Source organism: Danio aesculapii, chromosome 4, assembly GCF_903798145.1.
Source record: "Danio aesculapii chromosome 4, fDanAes4.1, whole genome shotgun sequence".
Lineage (NCBI taxonomy): Eukaryota > Metazoa > Chordata > Actinopteri > Cypriniformes > Danionidae > Danio > Danio aesculapii.
In genome coordinates, this window is record NC_079438.1 from 45,240,051 (window position 1) to 45,263,922 (window position 23,872).

The 23,872-nt window shown below is 36.2% G+C and overlaps 2 long non-coding RNA genes and 1 pseudogene across 4 annotated transcripts; 2 read left to right on the forward strand and 1 right to left on the reverse strand.

The window, feature by feature from the left end:
- Nucleotides 1-23,074, reverse strand: LOC130223085 (pseudouridylate synthase PUS7L-like; annotated as a pseudogene).
- Nucleotides 6,458-14,745, forward strand: LOC130223087 (uncharacterized). 3 transcript variants are annotated; one of them, XR_008836568.1, is made up of 4 exons: nt 6,458-6,696; nt 7,883-7,983; nt 9,777-9,940; nt 11,298-14,745. It is a non-coding gene; the product is annotated as an uncharacterized LOC130223087 (long non-coding RNA). The 3 variants fall into 3 exon arrangements; XR_008836570.1 differs by having other exon boundaries at nt 6,460-6,696; nt 11,588-14,745; XR_008836569.1 differs by lacking the exon at nt 7,883-7,983 and having other exon boundaries at nt 6,468-6,696.
- Nucleotides 16,734-20,316, forward strand: LOC130223088 (uncharacterized). Its single transcript, XR_008836571.1, has 2 exons — nt 16,734-17,172; nt 20,096-20,316. It is a non-coding gene; the product is annotated as an uncharacterized LOC130223088 (long non-coding RNA).
- Nucleotides 23,075-23,872: the final 798 nt, after the last annotated feature.

The window sequence follows — 23,872 nt, forward strand, 5'->3', positions numbered from 1 at the left end:
AACTTTTTATTAAGAATACAGCTCCTCATATTTGATGTTTTTTAGTCTGTAAACAGCTTTAATCAGTGCCATTGAGTAACCTATGAAAGATTAGTCTTCATAATCTCTCCGAGACACACAGTAGCGTAGCAGGACGCCTCCAGGTCAAAGTTTAGTGACAGACCGTGTGTGTTAGACTCGTCTGATGAACTCGTCTGCAGGCTATATGTGATGTTCTGTGGCTTAGCGAGCAGCGGTCGATAACATCCAGGAACGTTGAGTTTAAGGGGAGTCACTCTGAATCGGCAGCACTCTAAACCGCCCTGAGCCAATCGGTCTTGATACCATTGACCCAAAAGGTTTTCTAGATACTTGACACTATTTCCTGGCATAGGAAGAATCACCTGGATGAAAAACCACAGAGACACAGTAAGAGACTTATGGGTAAGAGTTACTGTAGACATACAGAGCAAATAAAGACATCTGAAACAGTACCTGGTCTAATGAGAAAACCTCATTCTTCTCCTCATCTGAAGTCACAACATGGATCTACAGCACAGAAAACAAATGAAAATGACATTTATGCATGTTTAATTTCTATATTCTTTTTTTAAATACTTCTTTACTCAAATAATAAAACAAATGTTTCTTAAAATTGTATTTCAGGATAAATGTTAGGATATTATTAGCCTTAAATTTACACTGAATATAGTGTGTGTTTATTTTAAAAAATTATATCATTTCTATGATTTATTTTACCCAATTCAAACAAAACACAAACCATTCCTGGCTATTATTTAGCAGTAACTAAATCAAGGCCCTTACCTGTGACCTCACCTTTGTGGCATCTTTGAGACCCTTTTCAGACTCAGCCAAAACCAGATCGCCCTGAACAGTATATAATTGGTCTATATAATTGGTTCCACACTCTGCTGCAGTAGGAGTGAAGGTAGAAGACCCTCATGCTGTGGGGTAAACTGAGCCAGCCACGGGTGCAACCCTCCTGTCCACTGCCGTACCGGTGGAGCGCCCGCAGCATGAGACGCTCTCTGGCTTTATAAGCTGGCATCAGTGCCAAGCTCTCCTTGGCATTTCCTGAACAAAGAGAACAGTTAGTAGTTCTTGGATGCACTGAAACTGAAATAAATTAAGCAACAATGATCAGCATGTGTTGAGAAATCACCAATAATATGTTTTAGCTTAATGTTCATCTATTTTGTACAGCACATTGCTCAACATCAGTTCACCAGCCCTCACCTGTGTGAAGAAAATGACGTTTAGCCTTGTTCTGGAGGTCATCGTCATCCTCTGGGTTGAAGAACAGCTTAACTGAAGCCTCCTGCTCAAACACAGTGTTTCTAACAAAAGCCGGAGCATCACATATAACTGATCAAGGGAAATGACTCTATTACCATATTCTCCTTCAACAGCGCAAGCCCTACTTGATCTGCTTGGACACACGATCCACTTCCAAACCGCTGAGGACCGTAATAATTCACAAAGCCTTTGTTCTGGAAAATAAAAAGTCATATTTTTGTAGTTCTGTTTGTACATTTCTTCATGAAATGCTGGTGAACATGTGCACATTCTAACTTTACACACTCCAATTTTAGGATCCCACATCCCCATCTTATCTTTCAGGCACTGTTGTTCACATCCTTTTTCTCCACATTGCTTCTTGTTGATGAGACAGAATAAATACTTTGCAATAAATTTGATGATTTAAGTTTTAGAAAGCAAATTGATATTTTACCAAATTGGTCAAAGTGAATGTAAAGTGTACAAATGCATACACACAATACACATAGAATGAAACTAGTTTTTTATTTTGTTCAAATTGTTAGACTAATATTTAAAGCTTTGTACTCAGAGGCTCTTTAAGTAAACCCTCATCACTATGAATATTTTGCAATATACACTCTGCAATTAAAAAAATAATAAGTTCTGGCACCATCTTGTGGCTCTTTCCAAGTACTTCATAATCACATTAAAATACCGAAATAATTAGATGAAGTAAAAGAAAAAAATAACAAATATTGGGAAAATCATTTACCGCTCAGGAGAGATCTTGGACCACAGCACTCATGTGTTTATCAGGAAAAGTTCCCAAGAACAGTTCCACCTTTTCCTGATCATCTGAACAGGGTTTCACTTTCAGTTTATTAGTAAAATGCTCCAATTCCCTAATCCTGCTGAGCCGCTCTCCTGAGTTTAACTGCAACCCTGATTTTTTATTTAATAAGAGTGCTTGAACAATAACAGAAAGGCATTAATACTGTTAAATTACCCAAAAGACTGAAATAACAATCAATTTACAATCACAGTCTGTCCTTTCACATTAATAATAATAACAATACACAAATATACATATTAATAAATACAATAATAAAAACAACTGAAATAAATGATGAATAAGCATCAGGGGATTTGAAGTTCTCTAAATATCGATCCTAAATCTTCTAATAAAGTATATAAATATCTTGCTTTTTGACCTTTCATCTCTCTGAATGTCTTATAATGTATCAGAAATTCTTCTTTATACTTCAGCCCTGATTAAAAACAGCAGCAGCAGCTAATCAAGGCCTTCAGCATCACTAGAAGCTCCAGACATGTATGTGTTATCATTAGGAGTTTGATAAAATATTTTACTGATCATTTTTATGAAGCTGTATAACTCAGATCTCTTGTTTTAATACATGGAATATTTATTGGAGTCTAACAGTACTGAGGGACAGAAATTAAAAGATCAAATGTAAAATATCACTTTATAAGGTGAAAACCTTTCATTAAAGTGGTCCTCAAACTGTTTAACAACATCTCGTCTGGTTTTAGGAACATTTTGAAACACTTTTCTGATACACTTCAAATGTTGACTACTTTAGTCTTCACTGTAGAAATAATTCAATGCAATTATTCTTTGTTGAAGCTACACATTTGATCATTTCTAGAGCCCAAATGGTTTAAATTCACTTGAAATCTTACATTGTCTAATTTGGCCTGAAAAATCTTTCACTCAGTGAGGGTTAAACTGTTCTGAACTGAACTCTGTTCTCTGGTTAATCACAATCCCGACTCAACATAGAAGATCCTGTGATGTGACTATTGCAGATTTGCAGATTGTGATATCGATGCTGAAACAAGATATTGTACAGTTCTAGTTTTAGGTAACATGAAAGTAGCTGGACTTCAATCACTCTTTGTTGGTATCATGGAGCAGTCGAGCAGAGCTAAGCTCCTTCATGGTACCTAAAACCCAGATTTTATGCAAATTAACTGAAACTGAACTGGCTAGCCACTAATCTGGCTTCATGGCACAGGCTCTACATCTCTACAATGAGCGAATGCTGTGGTGTGTTTGAGAACAGGACGGTGGTGTCTCTCCCTGAGCTCCAGAACTGTGTCCAGAAGGGCTTCTGCTTTTGCCTGCAAAAAAAATAAAAACGCTCCGCCGTCTCTTCCCCAGTTGTTTTGGTTCTCACTCTTCCCTTTCTAGAGGAGTGACCCTCCAAAAAGAAAATGATGGTAACCGACATGTTGAACAACACAAACACAAGTGAGAAATCTTCACACACTGACACATATATTTCAGGAGTAACTTCATAAATCACAACACAGTGAATAGAAACAGTTTTAGATCACCCACACCACAGCTAAAACTGAAGAATCTGTCATCATTTTGAAGGATTCGGATCCTTTTTGCATCATCCTGTTTCTCATTATCTTTATTAAATATGATTATTTAATGAGTATTTAACTTTGAAATGATTTTAACTAATGAATAAGTTAACACACTGCTCTATGTAAGAATGTTCAGTGCATTTGCCTGTCTCTGTGTAACTTTTTTAGGAGCCACCAAACTAGGTCAGAGGTCACAGAGACCTCGAGTGGAACTGAGGGCTGAAGACTGGAAGCAACTGTCTCTATTGTTATTTAGTTGATACTATCTAAAATGTCTAAAGTGATTTTGCTAGAAATTTTCCTAGTCTATCTGTGTTTTAACCAATCAGGTTAGAACACCAATATGTGTGATGCAGTTAATGACGTTATGTGAGAGTATAATTGTTATTGATTGGTGATTGTAAGCAGAGCGCCATAGGAACTCATTGTGAGTGTTGAAGCTGGCTTCTGCTGATGAAACTGCAACTATCTTCAGTAAACTTTATTTATTTATTTGAAACTCTGACTCCGGCTCTTTTTCATCTGACAGACTGGTCATTCTTTGGGTTAAACTGCAAACCATCTCTACAATTTACTCACCCTTCACTTGTTTCAAACACAAAAGAAGATATTTTGTAGAAAGCTGAAAACCTGTAATCATCGACTTCATTTGTTTTTCCTCCTATGGAAGTCGATGGTTACAGGTTTCCAACTTTCCTCAAAATACCTTCTTTTGTGTTTGGAACAGCCTGAGGGAAAGTAAGTAGAGTAAATGTTCATTTTTGGATAAACTATCCCTCTAAGCATTGTAAAATGTCCTGTTAGCGCTTGCATCATCTCCCACTATACATTCATCTGCTCTCAATATCAGTCAAAGTAAAATAACAATATAAAATGTTTGTTTTGATGCACAAGATGCTGGCATAGATGACATTTTTTACTCTGATAATTGTTGCAATTATGATTGATTATTTTTAGCATAGTCGTTTTGTTTCTATGACAAACGGCATTATACAACCTGCAGATATTATTATGTGTGAATTTCTATCAACAGTAGAAACTAGGGCTGCATGATATTGGGAAAATTTGACATGGTGATATTTTGTTTAGCTGCGATATATATATTGCGATAATGATATAATTTCAGCGGATGATTTGAACAGCTTTATTTGGAAAGATTTCTTTAATTTAGATTGACTGGGATGATCAAGTCTTCTCCTATGCAGTGCATAAAATATAAAGATAGTGAAAGATGACTTCACTTTTGTCATATTATATGTGTTCTTGCACAGCTGGATGTTAATGTTAAAATAATAGTTTGCATTTAGTGGAGGCCTTCGTTGATGGGTTATTTTTACAATTTAAGATGGCACAGCGGTCAAAATAAGACAAATGAGCTCATGTATGTTACAATACTGGACCCTTTATCAGTGGGGGGTGGATCTTTCGAACCACTTGAACACCGCCTGGCTACGGGCCTGTTGTTACAATGAGATCTCATCCAGGCGGTGATTTTATTTATTTATTTGTGATAAATATTATATATTTATGAGAGAGAAATAATAATGTAACAATGTTATCTATCACCTCTGCTGAAAAATCATATGTTGACAAGGTTTAGGTTTTGTTGCTGGTTTAAGCTGGTCAGGACCAGCACAAAAAAATCTACATTACCTTACTTCCTATCTAACTTATCTTCCACTAACATCAACAGCAGGTGAGCTTCAGTTCCCTCTTGTGGTCTTTGAGTTTATCCATTACGACTTCACTTCAACTAACCTGTGTTTGACTATGGCTGACTATTGCATATAGACTACACTTACACTGATACTTACATTGGTGACCTTTAAAACAAACACACGTCATAGACATTTTAACTCAAGTCTAAGCATTTTTATATTACATTTTTATAGACAATAAAACAAAACGAATAATAAAATAAACTAAATTAATTAATGATAACATTTTACATAATTAAACTTTTAAATATCATCTGTTCAACAGAATTTACAGAAATAATAATGTGTGTGAATGATGTTCTTCTTGAAAAGCTGCTTTGCAAACAGACAGAAGTGCTCAAAACACCACATGCTGGTGACAGAACAGTGTTCAACAACTCTCTTTCTCTCTCTCTCTCTCTCTCTCCCTCTCTCTCTCTATTTATTTAAGCAGATGAGCCCCAGTCAAGATTATTGCCACAACATTTTTCAGCTTTGAGTCAATCGAAAGCAATGAAACAAAACAACGAAAAATAAATAAACCAAACAAAACAATGTTTATGTGGGTACAAAAAAGTCAATCACAACACTCCAACAATAATCAAACCACCCAAAAGGAGTGCTGAAGATCTTGTGTCTCGTGTTGTTTGTGTTTGTCCAGATGACTTTCTAAACACTGGCCATTTAGCGACCTCCATTACCCCAGTTCCTCTGAGAGCTCATTACTGAACCAATATTTTACCGATAGTTTCTACGTTCATCTATTAATTCAGATGCTCGAAAAACTGACAGATTCGTTCAGAAATAAAGAAGAAATAATTGGTGCACACTCACCTGCAGCAGAGCAAAGCAGACAGCCACTTCTGCTTGAAGATTGATACACTTGATGACCACAAGAGGGACCCTGCAGAAACAATGAGTGATAGAATATTTGTTTGTTTATTTATTTATTTACGTACTAAGCAAAAAAAAATGTTATTCACTAAACACATTTACTCATATGCAGGAGGGCCAAGCTAGATATTTAATGACAGTCGATAACAGGAAGTTATTTTCAGTCTGTCCTGTAGAAAGTGTGCTGTTCTTCTTCCGCTCCGCTAGAGGCGCAAGAGACCTCACGTTCAGCACGAGACTCACCTTTGGCTCTGTAAACAACACGACGCTTGACCACAATCAAAACAAAGCTTTCTGACCGTTTTGAAGATATAAAAGTAAATTTCCTGCAGGTGACAGTCAGTGAGAGCCTTTAAATGTCATTTATCAGCACACATTTCAGCCCTTCAGGCAAAAACACGCGACTATCCCCGGATGAAGTGCAGGAATGCTGGACACTCCATCACCTGTAAGTAACTCTACACTTCTGTCGTTAAAAGATTATATAGCAATGCTTAATTTGCATTTAATCGTTAATGGCGTTTGTATTGAGGTGATTCCTGTAAAGTTTATCACGTAGAATAATAATATTAAGCAATAGTGCTGTTTGTTTTTGTATGCAGTCTAATGAATTCATGTTTTCATCTGCATGACAGCATCATTACATCTTTATTTTTTAAGCTTCCGGTTATGATTCATCCAGAATTAATGATTTGTGTGTCCAGTTTCATGTTTTAAACTTTAATATATATAATGATACATGTTTATATTGTACACTTTTCCTCATCTACGCAACTGCATTGGTTAAAATTAAACTAAGCACTGTAAACTAGTTACCATTTGATTGTGTTATGTGGTAATACTCTCTTCTTCTTGTAAATCATCTTATAAATGGTACTAAAAAACTAAATATAGAAATAAATATTTATATAGATATAAAATCATGTAATATACATAGCCTTGAATGCTTGACATGGATTTCACTGCATGAAAATAACAAAATAGACATGCAAGTACTGAAATAGATCTAAAATAATAATATAACTTTCTATATAATGCTATTTATTCCCATGATTCAGTATAGAACTTTTAACAGTCTATAGTGAGATTAATTCGTCAGTTGTCATGTTTTACACTTTTAAATTCTGAATATGTCTTTAAGTAATTTTAAGTATTTAAGTATTATAATAATAATATTTTATTAAAGTCGTTCAATTAACTGTAATTATTTTTAGACCCTTTATTTGTAATTACATTAAATAATTGAACAGGTTTAAAATGAAAATATGTAGTTTTACTTTAAACATGAATGTTTTATCCAATTTTCCCTTTTTTTTTTTTATAAACCTGTGGAGGAGTTGTATCTTTAAATAAAACAAACGAACAGTTGTTAGTATGAGAAACTGGTGGTCTAGTGGTCAGACCTCTCGGTTAGAGATCCAAGCCTGACACAGCAGACCAGGGATCAAATCACCACGCTGATAGTAGTTTGAGGAATTTTTGCAAAAAAAGAGGTTTTTCCAAAAAAAAAAAAACTTTTCTCTTTTTCTTTTTCTTGCTCCGCCTTCTCTTCTCTCTGCTCCGCCTCTCTCTCTCCTTGTCCCGCCACTCTTTCCCCTTGTGCCGCCTCTCTCTCTCCTTGTCCCGCCTCTCAGTTCAGCCTACTTTACTGTATTACCGCTCCAGGTGTGTCCGAGCCGTCACTGCTTTGTCTTACTGCCCCAGGATTGTCCGTGCGTTTGCCTTACCGCCACAGGTATGTTTGTAATCTGGTCCGTGTTTCACTGTGTGCTCGTGAGCCTTTGGTTTCCGCCTTCTGCTCCGCCCTCTGTTCTGTCATACCGCCCCAGGTATTTCCTTTGGTGTACTCCACACACCTGAGGTGGGTTTCGAACCCACGACTCACCGTAACCTTGTCCGCAACCAACGGGTATAGCCAGTAGTGCCATCCTGGCTTTCACATTGACACCTGCTTTTTGGCTCATTTTGTTTTGTTTAATGATGGCAATTTAACCAAAGTAATAGTGAGGTTTGAACTCGGGTCTCCAAGATGAAAGTCTAGTGCTTTATCTCCTGAGCCACCGAAGCTCTGGAGTTTGAAACTTCTTTTTCAGTTAATTTAGTGATACACTATTCTGAGTTTATAAGAAAGAAAGAAGATAGTAACTGCGGGATTTGAACCCATACTCTTAAGTGCAATAACTGAGTATTCTCCCACTGAGCCACAGGCTTAATGATGTTTTTAGTTGTTCTTTTTGCAGTTTTATCAGCTGTATAGGAATTTTATAAAAGCAATAGTGGGATTTGAACCCGGGTCTCCAAGATGAAAGTTCAGTTGTCTTAACACTGAGCCATTGAATCTGGAGTCTTGCAGTGCTTCTGGAGCTGGTTTTGATCAAAAATTTGTTTATTTGACTAAAAAATTTTAGTTTTCTGAATCAAACACTGGCAATAGTGGGATTAGAACCCGGATCTCCAAGATGAAAACTTAAAGATTTTACCATCGGGCCATTGAATCTGTGAGCTCAGGAAGAGTTTGGACAGCTTTTTGTTGTAAGCTTTAGTTTATATGACTAAAAATTTTTACCTCACAGAGTTAAACATTTGCAATAGTGGGATTTGAAACCGGGACTCTTAAGAGAAAAGATCAAAGATTTTACCACTAAACTATTGAATCTGTTGGCTTTATGTGGTTTTGGACAGGATTTTGTTGAAAGATTTAATTTTTTTGACCAAAAACTTTTAGTTTTTAGTTAAGCACTTGCATCAGTGGGATTTGAACATGGGTCTCCAAGTTGAAAGCTCAAATATTTTACCACTAAGCCACTAAGTCTCAGTTTCACCCTATGTTTTGAACGTCTCTTTTATAGACAGCTTTCTGAAACAGCATTTACAGGTTTATAAAACTAACAACAAATGCTCATTATAATATATATGAAGCTCACAGCTTCAGTAGCTCAAGTATTAACACATCAAATTTTAAATCTTTGAGACCCGGGTTCAAATCCCACTCTTGCATAGATATTGAGACTAAGAGTTGTTTAGGGCACAGTTTTGTTTTATTTGTGTTTGTCTGTTTTATAACACACATATATGAAGTGGAGTTTCATCAAGTATGATTAACCATACTCAAACCTGCTTTTGATTGATCTAAGCCGGGATTGAGCATGCAACCCTTCGATTACAAGTCCAAATCCCTAACCATTAGGCCACAGCTGCCCCTTATAGACCACTATTGTTGCATTTGAAACTCCTCTCATTCATTTGTTTATTAGGAGTTTATGTACAATATTTAGTGGATGAGCAGAAGTGGATTTGAACCACTTTTAATCACTTTATGTTGAATTATTGAGCTTGACGTTACATTTAGACAAACATTGTGGAATTTAAACGTGACGTTTGAATGAGGACTTTGAAATATTATAAAAATAATGTTCTTTTTGTTGTAACTTTAGGATCTGTTTTCATTTCTTGAACCATGAATTGCCTCATAAGCCTTTACAGATGTACAGGCTGATATTTCTGTCCTAATTTTTCAATCACTTCTAGATGAGCTTGTGATTCATTGAACACAGCTGGCAGATCCTTTATGGTTCATCAGTCCTCATGTCAGTCTGATCAACTGCTTCTGAGCTGGACCTGAGAGAGACATCTAGTGCTCAATGCTGAAATTACAGCTCATTCACAAACAAATGAGTGGAATATTGTCCCAGGTAAGGTAAAAAACACAATCATCATGACAATTGTAAATAAACTTTTTATTAAGAATACAGCTCCTCATATTTGATGTTTTTTAGTCTGTAAACAGCTTTAATCAGTGCCATTGAGTAACCTATGAAAGATTAGTCTTCATAATCTCTCCGAGACACACAGTAGCGTAGCAGGACGCCTCCAGGTCAAAGTTTAGTGACAGACCGTGTGTGTTAGACTCGTCTGATGAACTCGTCTGCAGGCTATATGTGATGTTCTGTGGCTTAGCGAGCAGCGGTCGATAACATCCAGGAACGTTGAGTTTAAGGGGAGTCACTCTGAATCGGCAGCACTCTAAACCGTCCTGAGCCAATCGGTCTTGATACCATTGACCCAAAAGGTTTTCTAGATACTTGACACTATTTCCTGGCATAGGAAGAATCACCTGGATGAAAAACCACAGAGACACAGTAAGAGACTGATGGGTAAGAGTTACTGTAGACATACAGAGCAAATAAAGACATCTGAAACAGTACCTGATCTAATGAGAAAACCTCATTCTCCTCCTCATCTGAAGTCACAACATGGATCTACAGCACAGAAAACAAATGAAAATTAATGAAATTCCACAAATAAGAACAAGAAATAATAATACAAATGTACAAACATACTACATGCATGCATTTATGTACACCCACTCTTCTTTAATAAAATATTTGAAAGAGATTTATGCATGTTTAATTTATATATTCTTTTTTTAAATACTTCTTTATAAAGTAGACTTAAATAATAAAACAAATGTTTCTTAAAATTGTATTTCAGGATAAATGTTAGGATATTATTAGCCTTAAATTTACACTGAATATAGTGTGTGTTTATTTAAAAAAATTATATCATTTCTATGATTTATTTTACCCAATTCAAACAAAACACAAACCATTCCTGGCTATTATTTAGCAGTAACTAAATCAAGGCCCTTACCTGTGACCTCACCTTTGTGGCATCTTTGAGACCCTTTTCAGACTCAGCCAAAACCAGATCGCCCTGAACAGTATATAATTGGTCTATATAATTGGTTCCACACTCTGCTGCAGTAGGAGTGAAGGTAGAAGACCCTCATGCTGTGGGGTAAACTGAGCCAGCCACGGGTGCAACCCTCCCGTCCACTGCCGCACCGGTGGAGCGCCCGCAGCATGAGACGCTCTCTGGCTTTATACGCTGGCATCAGTGCCAAGCTCTCCTTGGCATTCCCTGAACAAAGAGAACAGTTAGTAGTTCTTGGATGCACTGAAACTGAAATAAATTAAGCAACAATGATCAGCATGTGTTGAGAAATCACCAATAATATGTTTTAGCTTAATGTTCATCTATTTTGTACAGCACATTGCTCAACATCAGTTGTGTTTAATTGTGCTTTATAAATAAAGGTTTGATGATCAAATATACATCTATGGCTGAACTACAACTATTTTAGCTATCAGAAATCCCAGCCCTCACCTGTGTGAAGAAAATGACGTTTAGCCTTGTTCTGGAGGTCATCGTCATCCTCTGGGGTGAAGAACAGCTTAACTGAAGCCTCCTGCTCAAACACAGTGTTTCTAACAAAAGCCGGAGCATCACATATAACTGATCAAGGGAAATGACTCTATTACCATATTCTCCTTCAACAGCGCAAGCCCTACTTGATCTGCTTGGACACACGATCCACTTCCAAACCGCTGAGGACCGTAATAATTCACAAAGCCATTGTTCTGGAAAATAAAGTCATATTTTTGTAGTTCTGTGTGTACATTTCTTCATGAAATGCTGCTGAACATGCGCACATTCTAACTTTACACACTCCAATTTTAGGATCCCACAACGACTCCATCCCCATCTTATCTTTCAGGCACTGTTGTTCACATCCTTTTCTCCACATTGCTTCTCATTGATGAGACAGAATAAATACTTTGCAATAAATTTGATGATTTAAGTTTTAGAAAGCAAATTGATATTTTACCAAATTGGTCAAAGTGAATGTAAAGTGTACAAATGCATACACACAATACACATAGAATGAAACTAGTTTTTTATTTTGTTGAAATTGTTAGACTAATATTTAAAGCTTTGTACTCAAAGGCTCTTTAAGTAAACCCTCATCACTATGAATATTTTGCAATATACACTCTGCTATTAAAAAAATAAGTTCTGGCACCATCTTGTGGCTCTTTCCAAGTACTTCATAATCACATTAAAATACCGAAATAATTAGATGAAGTAAAAGAAAAAAATAACAAATATTGGGAAAATCATTTACCGCTTAGGAGAGATCTTGGACCACAGCACTCATGTGTTTATCAGGAAAAGTTCCCAACAACAGTTCCACCTTTTCCTGATCATCTGAAGAGGGTTTCACTTCCAGTTTATTAGTAAAATACTCCAATTCCCTGATCCTGCTGAGCCGCTCTCCTGAGTTTAGCTGCAACCCTGATTTTTTATTCAATAAGTGTGCTTGAACAATAACAGAAAGGCGTCAATACTTCAGCCCTGATTAAAAACGCAGCAGCAGCTAATCAAGGCCTTCAGCATCACTTGAAACATCCAGACTGATGTGCTGCATTGCTTGTGACACAGATAATAATTAAAACATCAACATTTTTTTAAACTATTGAATTATTGATATTTTTTACTTTGATAATATATTTTACTGACCATTTTTATGATGCTGTATAACTCAGATCTCTTGTTTTACTACATGGAATAATGTTTTCTTGCCACATCAGTTTAGTCTCTCAAATCAAAGCTGAACTGAACCACTGTCCTAAGAGTCATTAAAATAAACACATCAGCAGTCCAGTCAGGGGCCTGTAGTGTGAAGCTGGATTAGCTGGTTAGACGGTTCACTTTCAGTTTAGTTTGCACAAGTTCTGGGTTTTATGTAGGGCTGCAGGATATTGGGAAAAACTGACATTGCGATATTTAGTTTTTCTGCGATATATACTGCAATAGGAATATAATTTCACAATATGAATAATAATTTGAATTTGGAGAAATGTTGATTGTGATGATTTTATCGAGAGTGAATCTGCATAAAATATAATAAACATACAACAAGCAGAAATTAATAAAATAGAAGAAATATACAAATGATATAAACAGTGCTTTATGGCTTTCTGGAGAGTCTAACAGTACTGAGGGACAGAAATTAAAAGATCAAATGTAAAATATCACTTTATAAGGTGAAAACCTTTCATTAAAGTGGTCCTCAAACTGTTTAACAACATCTCGTCTGGTCTTAGGAACATTTTGAAACACTTTTCTGATACACTTCAAATGTTGACTACTTTAGTCTTCACTGTAGAAATAATTCAATGCAATTATTCTTTGTTGAAGCTACACATTTGATCATTTCTAGCGCCCAAATGGTTTAAATTCACTTGAAATCTTACATTGTCTAATGCAGGCCTGAAAAATCTTTCACTCAGTGAGGGTTAAACTGTTCTGAACTGAACTCTGTTCTCTGGTTAATCACAATCCCGACTCAACATAGAAGATCCTGTGATGTGACTATTGCAGATTTGCAGATTGTGATAACGATGCTGAAACAAGATATTGTACAGTTCTAGTTTTAGGTAACATGAAAGTAGCTGGACTTCAATCACTCTTTGTTGGTATCATGGAGCAGCCGAGCAGAGCTAAGCTCCTTCATGGTACCTAAAACCCAGATTTTATGCAAATTAACTGAAACTGAACTGGCTAGCCACTAATCTGGCTTCATGGCACAGGCTCCACATCTCTACAATGAGCGAATGCTGTGGTGTGTTTGAGAACAGGACGGTGGTGTCTCTCCCTGAGCTCCAGAACTGTGTCCAGAAGGGCTTCTGCTTTTGCCTGCAAAAAAATTAAAACACTCCGCCGTCTCTTTCCCAGTTGTTTTGGTTCTCACTCTTCCCTTTCTAGAGGAGTGACCCTCCAAAAAGAAAATGATGGTAACCGACATGTTGAACAACACAAACACAAGTGAGAAATCTTCACACACTGACACATATATTTCAGGAGTAACTTCATAAATCACAACACAGTGAATAGAAACAGTTTTAGATCACCCACACCACAGCTAAAACTGAAGAATCTGTCATCATTTTGAAGGATTCGGATCCTTTTTGCATCATCCTGTTTCTCATTATCTTTATTAAATATGATTATTTAATGAGTATTTAACTTTGAAATGATTTTAACTAATGAATAAGTTAACACACTGCTCTATGTAAGAATGTTCAGTGCATTTGCCTGTCTCTATTGTTATTTCTATAAGTTGATACTATCTAAAATGTCTAAAGTGATTTTGCTCTTTTTATGTTTAATTCTTTTAAAGTGATTCTACTTTTTATTCAAGATAGACTTTGTGTAGTAAGGATATCACTGCCTGAATGTAGATTATACCGGTTTTTAACCAGTTTTGATACAGACGGCTGAGAATACACTCATGCTTGGGTAAGAAACAGATTATACTTTAAGTGTGTGTGTTCTATTTGAATGTGGATCCGTTTCACAGGTCTGGAGTCAGCTCTAAACAGTCTAGTGGATGTCTGACGTTTATGCTTAAGATATTGTTCAGAATTGTACGCACGAACCCCACGTGGAAATTTTCCTAGTCTATCTGTGTTTTAACCAATCAGGTTAGAACACCAATATGTGTGATGCAGTTAATGACGTTATGTGAGAGTATAATTGTTATTGATTGGTGATTGTAAGCAGAGCGGCATAGGAACTCATTGTGAGTGTTGAAGCTGGCTTCTGCTGATGAAACTGCAACTATCTTCAGTAAACTTTATTTATTTATTTGAAACTCTGACTCCGGCTCTTCTTCATCTGACAGACTGGTCATTCTTTGGGTTAAATTGTAAACCATCCCTACAATTTACTCACCCTTCACTTGTTTCAAACACAAAAGAAGATATTTTGAAGAAAGCTGAAAACCTGTAATCATCGTCTTCATTTGTTTTTCCTCCTATGGAAGTCGATGGTTACAGGTTTCCAACTTTCCTCAAAATACCTTCTTTTGTGTTTGTAAAATAACAATATAAAATGTTTGTTTTGATGCACAAGATGCTGGCATAGATGACATTTTTTACTCTGATAATTGTTGCAATTATGATTGATTATTTTTAGCATAGTCGTTTTGTTTCTATGACAAACGGCATTATACAACCTGCAGATATTATTATGTGTGAATTTCTATCAACAGTAGAAACATGGGCTGCATGATATTGGGAAAATTTGACATGGTGATATTTTGTTTTGCTGCGATATATATATATTGCGATAATGATATAATTTCAGCAGATGATTTGAACAGCTTTATTTGGAAAGATTTCTTTCATTTAGATTGACTGGGATGATCAAGTCTTCTCCTATGCAGTGCATAAAATATAAAGATAGTGAAAGATGACTTCACTTTTGTCATATTATATGTGTTCTTGCACAGCTGGATGTTAATGTTAAAATAATAGTTTGCATTTAGTGGAGGCCTTCGTTGATGATTTATTTTTACAATTTAAGATGGCGTAGCGGTCAAAATAAGACAAATGAGCTCATGTATGTTACAATACTGGACCCTTTATCAGTGGGGGGTGGATCTTTCGAACCACTTGAACACTGCCTGGCTACGGGCCTGTTGTTACAATGAGATCTCATCCAGACGGTGATTTTATTTATTTATTTATTTATTTGTGATAAATATTATATATTTATGAGAGAGAAAAAAATAATGTAACAATGTTATCTATCACCTCTGCTGAAAAATCATATGTTGATAAGGTTTAGGTTTTGTTGCTGGTTTAAGCTGGTCAGGACCAGCACAAAAAAAAAAATCGACATTACCTTACTTCCTATCTAACTTATCTTCCACTAACATCAACAGCAGGTGAGCTTCAGTTCTCTCTTGTGGTCTTTGAGTTTATCCATTACGACTTCACTTCAACTAACCTGTGTTTGACCATGGCTGACTCTTGCATATAGACTACACTTACACTGATACTTACATTGGTGACCTTTAAAACAAACACACGTCATAGACATTTTAACTCAAGTCTAAGCATTTTTATATTACATTTTTATAGACAATAAAACAAAATGAATAATAAAATAAACTAAATTAATTAATGATAACATTTTACATAATTAAACTTTTAAATATCATCTGTTATACAGAATTTACAGAAATAATAATGTGTGTGAATGATGTTCTTCTTGAAAAGCTGCTTTGCAAACAGACAGAAGTGCTCAAAACACCACATGCTGATGACAGAACAGTGTTCAACAACTCTCTTTCTCTCTCTCTCTCTCTCTCTCTCTCTCTCCCTCTATTTATTTTAGCAGATGAGCCCCAGTCAAGATTATTGCCACAACATTTTGCCGCTTTGAGTCAATCGAAAGCAATGAAACAAAACAACGAAAAATAAATAAACCAAACAAAACAATGTTTATGTGGGTATAAAAAAGTCAATCACAACACTCCAACAATAATCAAACCACCCAAAAGGAGTGTTGAAGATCTTGTGTCTCGTGTTGTTTGTGTTTGTCCAGATGACTTTCTAAACACTGGCCATTTAGCGACCTCCATTACCCCAGTTCCTCTGAGAGCTCATTACTGAACCAATATTTTACCGATAGTTTCTACGTTCATCTATTAATTCAGATGCTCGAAAAACTGACAGATTCGTTCAGAAATAAAGAAGAAATAATTGGTGCACACTCACCTGCAGCAGAGCAAAGCAGACAGCCACTTCTGCTTGAAGATCGATACACTTGATGACCACAAGAGGGACCCTGCAGATACAATAACTGATAGAATGTTTGTTTATTTATTTATTTATTTATTTACGTACTAAGCAAAAAAATGTTAGTCACTAAACACATTTAGTCATATGCAGGAGGGCCTATTCAAGCTAGATATTTAATGACAGTCGATAACAGGAAGTTATTTTCAGTCTGTCCTGTAGAAAGTGTGCAGTTCTTCTTCCGCTCCGCTAGAGGCGCAAGAGACCTCACGTTCAGCACGAGACTCACCTTTTGCTCTGTAAACAACACGACGCTTGACCACAGTCAAAACAAAGCTTTCTGACCGTTTTGAAGATATAAAAGTAAATTTCCTGCAGGTGACAGTCAGTGAGAGCCTTTAAATGTCATTTATCAGCACACATTTCAGCCCTTCAGGCAAAAACACGCGACTATCCCCGGATGAAGTGCAGGAATGCTGGACACTCCATCACCTGTAAGTAACTCTACACTTCTGTCGTTAAAAGATTATATAGCAATGCTTAATTTGCATTTAATCGCTAATTGCGTTTGTATTGAGGTGATTCCTGTAAAGTTTATCATGTAGAATAATAATATTAAGCAGTAGTGCTGTTTGTTTTTGAATGCAGTCTAATGAATTCATGTTTTCATCTGCATGACAGCATCATTACATCTTTATTTTTTAAGCTTCCGGTTATGATTCATCCAGAATTAATGATTTGTGCGTCCAGTTTCATGTTTTAAACTTTAATATATATAATGATACATGTTTATATTGTACACTTTTCCTCATCTACGCAACTGCATTGGTTAAAATTAAACTAAGCACTGTAAACTAGTTACCATTTGATTGTGTTATGTGGTAATACTCTCTTCTTCTTGTAAATCATCTTATAAATGGTACTAAAAAAAACTAAATATAGAAGTAAATATTTATATAGATATAAAATCATGTAATATACATAGCCTTGAATGCTTGACATGGATTTTACTGCATGAAAATAACCAAATAGACATGCAAGTACTGAAATAGATCTAAAATAATAATATAACTTTCTATATAATGCTATTTATTCCCATGATTCAGTATAGAACTTTTAACAGTCTATAGTGAGATTAATTCGTCAGTTGTCATGTTTTACACTTTTAAATTCTGAATATGTCTTTAAGTAATTTTAAGTATTTAAGTATTATAATAATAATATTTTAATAAAGTCGTTCAATTAATTGTAATTATTTTAGACCCTTTATTTGTAATTACATTAAATAATTGAACAGGTTTAAAATGAAAATATGTAGTTTTACTTTAAACATGAATGTTTTATCCAATTTTCCCTTTTTTTTTTTTAATAAACCTGTGGAGGAGTTGTATCTTTAAATAAAACAAACGAACAGTTGTTAGTATGAGAAACTGGTGGTCTAGTGGTCAGAGCTCTCGGTTAGAGATCCAAGCCTGACACAGCAGACCAGGGATCAAATCACCACGCTGATAGTAGTTTGAGGAATTTTTGCCAAAAAAAGAGGTTTTTCCAAAAAAAAAAAAAAAACTTTCCTCTTTTTCATTTTTTGCTCCGCCTTCTCTTCCCTCTGCTCCACCTCTCTCTCCCCTCTGCTCCGCCTCTCTCTCCTTGTGCCGCCTCTCTCTCTCCTTGTCCCGCCTCTCAGTTCAGCCTACTTTACTGTATTACCGCTCCAGGTGTGTCCGAGCCGTCACTGCTTTGTCTTACTGCCCCAGGATTGTCCGTGTTTTGCCTTACCGCCATGGTACGTTTGTAATCTGGTCCGTGTTTCACTGTGTGAGCCTTTGGTTTCCGCCTGCTGCTCCGCCCTCTGTTCTGTCATACCGCCCCAGGTATTTCCTTTGGTGTACTCCACACACCTGAGGTGGGTTTCGTACCCACGACTCACCGTAACCTTGTCCGCAACCAACGGGTATAGCCAGTAGTGCCATCCTGGCTTTCACATTGGCACCTGCTTTTTGGCTCATTTTGTTTTGTTTAATGATGGCAATTTAACCAAAGCAATAGTGAGGTTTGAACTCGGGTCTCCAAGATGAAAGCCTAGTGCTTTATCTCCTGAGCCACCGAAGCTCTGGAGTTTGAAACTTCTTTTTCAGTTAATTTAGTGATACATTATTCTGAGTTTGATTAAGAAAGAAAGAAGACAGTAACTGCGGGATTTGAACCCATACTGTTAAGTGCAATAACTGAGTAATCTCACACTGAGCCACAGGCTTAGTGATGTTTTAAGTCGTTCTTTTTGCAGTTTTATCAGCTGTATAGGAATTTTATAAAAGCAATAGTGGGATTTGAACCCGGGTCTCCAAGATGAGAGCTCAGTGGTCTTAACACTGAGCCATTGAATCTGGAGTCTTGCAGTGCTTCTGGAGCTGGTTTTGATCGAAAATTTGTTTATTTGACTAAAAAATGTTAGTTTTCTGAATTAAACACCGGCAATAGTGGGATTAGAACCCGGATCTCCAAGATGAAAACTCAAAGATTTTACCACTAAACTATTGAATCTGTTGGCTTTATGTGGTTTTGGACAGGGTTTTGTTGAAAGATTTAATTTATTTGACCAAAAACTTTTAGTTTTTAGTTAAGCACTTGCATCAGTGGGATTTGAACATGGGTCTCCAAGTTGAAAGCTCAAAGATTTTACCACTAAGCCACTAAGTCTCAGTTTCACCCTATGTTTTGAACGTCTCTTTTATAGACAGCTTTCTGAAACAGCATTTACAGGTTTATAAAACTAACAACAAATGCTCATTATAAACTGTTTTTGCCTTCACAGCTTCAGTAGCTCAACTATTAACACATCAAGCTTTAAATCTTTGAGACCCGGGTTCAAACCCCACTCTTGCAGAGCTATTGAGTCAGAGACTTGTTTAGGACACAGTTTTGTTTTATTTGTGTTTGTCTGTTTTATAACACACATATATGAAGTGGAGTATCATCAAGTATGATTACCCATACTGAAACCTGCTTTTGATTGATCTAAGCCCTGCCGGGATTGAGCATGCAACCCTTCGATTACAAGTCCAAATCCCTAACCATTAGGCCACAGCTGCCTCTTATAGACCACTATTGTTGCATTTGAAACTCCTCTCATTCATTTGTTTATTAGGAGTTTATGTACAATATTTAGTGGATGAGCAGAAGTGGATTTGAAAAACTTTTAATCACTTTATGTTGAATTATTGAGCTTGACGTTACATTTAGACAAACATTGTGGAATTTAAACGTGACGTTTGAATGAGGACTTTGAAATATTATAAAAATAATGTTCTTTTTGTTGTAACTTTAGGATGTTTTCATTTCTTGAACCATGAATTGCCTCATAAGCCTTTACAGATGTACAGGCTGATATTTCTGTCCTAATTTTTCAATCACTTCTAGATGAGCTTGTGATTCATTGAACACAGCTGGCAGATCCTTTATGGTTCATCAGTCCTCATGTCAGTCTGATCAACTGCTTCTGAGCTGGACCTGAGAGAGACATCTAGTGCTCAGTGCTGAAATTACAGCTCATTCACAAACAAATGAGTGGAATATTGTCCCAGGTAAGGTAAAAAACACAATCATCATGACAATTGTAAATAAACTTTTTATTAAGAATACAGCTCCTCATATTTGATGTTTTTTAGTCTGTAAACACTTTTAATCAGTGCCATTGAGTAACCTATGAAAGATTAGTCTTCATAATCTCTCCAAGACACACAGTAGCGTAGCAGGACGCCTCCAGGTCAAAGTTTAGTGACAGACAGTGTGTGTTAGACTCGTCTGATGAACTCGTCTGCAGGCTATATGTGATGTTCAGTGGCTTAGCGAGCAGCGGTCGATAACATCCTGGGATGAGAACCTCATTCTTCTCCTCATCTGAAGTCACAACATGGATCTACAGCTCAGAAAATGAAGACAATTAAACAAATGAACATGAGTCAAATTAAATGAATGGAAATACCACAAATAATGAAAAGAAACAATAATACAAATGTACAAACGTACTACATAAATACATTTAAGTATACATACTCTAATATAATATTTGAAAGATTTTTGCATGCTTCATTTATATTTAAATTTTTTTTTCTTACAAATATTTTGGAGTAAATGTTAAGATATTATTAGCCTAAAATTTACACTGAATATAGTGTATGCTTGTTTTAAAAAAGTATATCAGTCCAGTGATTTATTTTACCCAATTTAAACAAAACACAAAGTTACAAACAGTCTCCGGCTATTATTTAGCAGTAACTAAATCAAGGCCCTTACCTGTGGAGCGCTGAGCTCCTCTGTGGCATCTTTGAGCCCTTTTACAGACTCAGCCGAAACCAGATCCCCCTGAACAGGCTTAAAGCCCAGTTTTTGGAGTCGGTATTTGGCCTACTTGGACACACGATCCACTTCCAAACCGCTGAGGACCGTAATAATTCACAAAGCCTTTGTTCTGTAAAATGAAGAAAAACTTTTGCAGTTCTATGTGTACATTTTTGTGCCGGTGAACATACACACATTTACCTTCACATTTTTCACTGCTTCCTCTATAAGCTGTGGCAGCTCTGCAAGACCATGTTTCCCATGATGCTTCAGGTCTCTCATGACCAGCTCAAAGTGATTTCTCAACAGTCTCCCAAGCTCAAGAGCTTCAAATGCAGGACGGACATGAGAGATCTGCATTCCCCTCCTCTCAAACTCTGAGCCTTTCTCCAGCAACCTGACAGAGAAATCTGTTTATATGCAAATCTCTATAAGCATATCTACAAATGTAAAGACGTTTACCATGATGAGGACTTACATTTAGGAACCCAAAGACCCCATCCCAGTCTTATCTTTAAAAACTTAAACTGTTATTCATTTCCTTTTTCCTGCACATTGCTTCTTGTTGATGAGACAGAATAAATACTTTGCAATTAATTTGACGATTTTAGTTTTAGAAAGCAAATAAATATTTTAGAAAATTTGTCAAAGTGAATGTAAAGTGTACATATGCATACACATAATACACAGAGAATGAAACTTGTTTTTTTATTTTTTGGTTACATTTTTTTAGACTAAAATTTAAAGCTTTTTAGTTGGAGGCTCTTTAAGTAAGCCCTCGTCAATATATACTCTTAAAAAAAGATTAGAAGTAAAAGAAAAAAAAAAACAATCATGGGTCTGTTTACCACTCTGGAGAGATGTTTTTCACCACCATGGCCTGGTAAGTAAGGGCAACAAAAGAACTCCTCCAGCATTTGACGGTCTGCCATCGTTGTCTTCTTGGCTTGTTTGCCTCTCTCCCTTAGTCTCGCCGTAATGCAAGTCTTTTGCTGGTCCACAAAGCTCTTGGTTCCAACAAGCTTCCCAAAATGCCAGCTAACAAAATGATGACCTGACGTCTGGTTCTCCTTGCTGTCATTGGGCAGGAAGGTTAACACAAAACCAGGTTTTGGCATCAATAAACCTGAAAAAGTCCTCAGCTTCCCCTTCAGAGGCCAAACCGGCGAGCTCCTGGAAGTCTGGATCTTCTCTGACCCGGATCTCAGACTGGTTGGTCAGCGTCTGGAGGAAGGGGAAGTTGAATCAAACCGCTCTGTGGACCACAGCTCTCATGTGTTTATCAGGAAAAGTTCCACCTTTTCTTGATCATCTGAACAGGGTTTCACTTTCAGTTTATTAGTAAAATGCTCCAATTCCCTGTTCACGCTGGGACCCAGTATTAGATTCAGATCAAAGCAATCCTGAATTAAACTGTCAGTGTCATCTGGTTTAGATGGTATTAATTTATCAATCCCTGTAATAGCTTGACAAGGTCTTTCTTCTTTAGTATTTACACTGTTGACAAGTTGTCCATTGGTGTCGATCGCAATAACAGCAAAGTCTTGAGGTGAGTTTTTTAAGGTTCCATTGAAGCCTACATGGTCTGATATAAAGCAGGAGAGAGTGTTTCTCTCCATTATCGAGTCCTGTGCGATTAAAAACCTTAGTGATTAAAGGCAATCGATCATTTTATTTGTTTATTAACTTGGATATACATGTTGTTTGTATATATATAATTAAATCTTTCGATTTGCTGCTGTTAACGTTACGATTATTATATTAAATAAACAGTCGAAATAATATTGCAACGGCTCGTGCTTTGTAAAAACAGAAAGAAAACATAATTTCTACAAAATGTAGTTTTGTTGTAGAATTTCTTTACTCACACGCGTGCTGTTGTTGTTGTCAGTTTTTCCGCAACACGTGGTCGCGCTCTTAAAGGCGCAGTAGCGCAGAAGACAAATGCAGTTATACGTGCTTATTTTGCGTGAGTTTTGAGTTATTATTATAAGAGCTAGACAGAAAATGGCACGTGACAGACTAGTACGTGTCTGTTTGTTTTTACGTGACAGTATAATTTAATTTAAACAGCAAAACAAGAATACTATTCGTATATATGGTTCGAATAATACTGTTTTGTTTGGAACTTGAACCTATTGCTTCACAGATGATAAACAACCAATCAATCACCCACAGCTATAGTAGCTGTTTGTTGTATCCGAAAGTAACAGAAGCTATTGTGAGAATAGAACCCGGATCTTCCTGATAAATAGTCGGTATCATATCCTCCAAACCACTGGGTCTGTTTAATAAGAAGGATATCATTGTAGGATGTGTTTATTTAATACAAGCTTAAGAATGATTCGAACGCAAGTCATTTTGCTCGAACTTGTTTCCAAGATTTAAAGCTAACAATTTAACCTCTGGACCACTGAGTATGTGGGATTAAAAGTTATTTTGGATGACATTTCATTTACAGTTTTATAAGCAGGGTATCTACAAAGTCTTAAAAAGACTTTAATAAAAGTCCTTAAAAGTTAAAAACTCTTAAATCTACTGAAATGTTGTGTTGTAGATCCTAAGTCTACTTTAATCAGGTCTTAATGTTGCTTTTTCATGTATAGCTACCCAATCTGACCTTTAATAGTCATACAATCACCAACAATGCCTCTCAATAAAACCTTTTATTTAAAAATAGCATTTAATTACTTTCCTTACATTAACATTTGCTTAAAAGTTCTCCATTTATTTACTGCTGAGGATACTGATCTGACCTATATTTTTATTCTTAAATTAATATTATTATTGTAGACTGCAGTAACTGACAGCTGTTTTGTTCTACTCTTGGTAAGGGTTATAAGGTTTGTAAATAGA